Raw genomic sequence first — 1365 nt, 5'->3', positions numbered from 1 at the left:
TGAATCTTTAAGTAAAACTCCAAGAAGTATTTCAGATCTCTTTAATTTTCCATCCAGGAATAATAACCCCATATTTCCAGGGTCATGGAGGGGACAGAGACTACCCAGGCAGCACTGGGCACCAGGCAGGAGCTAATCTGGAATGTGATCACAGATGGTTACAGGGTAAGCTTATACATGTCAGTACTGGGCCTATTTACCACCCACTAAACCTGGCAAGCAAGACTTTGGGGTAATGTAGAAGACTGTGGCATATGGGCAAACCCCCTTCAGACAAGGCCTTTCAGTGTCTACATTGAAAGATTTTTCTGTATCTATAATCTAATGATAGCGAGAGAATATGTGGGCACATGATGGCAGATCATTGCTGTATTTCAGCACTCATGGTAATGCACTGCATACATTGTACTGTATAAAGCAGGCATAGTCCTTCTTTCTTGATTCTTTACAATTGTATACTGAGACTAATGATCATCCATCCATTTCCAGAACTAAGTTTAGGGTCATGAGGAACCAGAGCCCATGGCAATAACATTGGCACAATGTATCAGTTAACTCTAGACCAGGAGCCAGCGTTTTGCAGGGTGAATTCATTTTCACGCTTATTATTCATGCAACCAGTGCACAATCACAGCATTCATTGGAGAGGTTTTTGATCAAAGCATAAAAAAACACAGGAGACACCATATTAGCACTGTTCCAAAGTAATAATGTTTAATCATTATCACAATGCCCCCAGATAAACATAAAACATTGTATGTCATCAGTCATGAAAGGCAGAACGTATAGGAACATGTGAACCTCATGTTCAATGCTGGAAACTTCTTAGTTCATAGAGTAAGTGCCAGCGATCCTTCTTTGAATTTTTTCATTTTTTCAAATGCCTGCTTATCTCCACTCCTTCAGACTTCATGCCAGATAGTGAATGACCACTCGCATCACCTTCAGAACTGAAGATTGCCTTCCACTTTCACCAAAGAAGCAAGACATGAGCAGATGGCAATGAAGTATCTTGACTTTTACTTGTGTGAGATAATTTAGTATGCCAGCCTTTTAAGTTTGACTTGTCAGTGACACAGAAACATGACAGGCTGCATTTTTACATGTCACTTCGCTAGTACAGACAACAAACTTTGAAAATGAGCAGAATCTACAAGTATGCATGCAAACATCTCGTGCGTTTTTCACCGCACCTACTTTTGGAGTGTTTGGCATAAAAAGAAAAACTGGGAAAACTAAATGAAGCAAAACTGGGAAGTCGCCAAAATAACTTTTAAAGATTTGAATGCCCTGAATGTGGCTGTAACCATTGATTTTTTGAGGTTTGATAAAACTTGACATCAAAATTGGGTAGATAAGAATTAA

This window comes from Polypterus senegalus, unplaced genomic scaffold, assembly GCF_016835505.1.
Source record: "Polypterus senegalus isolate Bchr_013 unplaced genomic scaffold, ASM1683550v1 scaffold_5291, whole genome shotgun sequence".
NCBI lineage: Eukaryota > Metazoa > Chordata > Cladistia > Polypteriformes > Polypteridae > Polypterus > Polypterus senegalus.
This window is presented reverse-complemented; position numbering follows the sequence as displayed.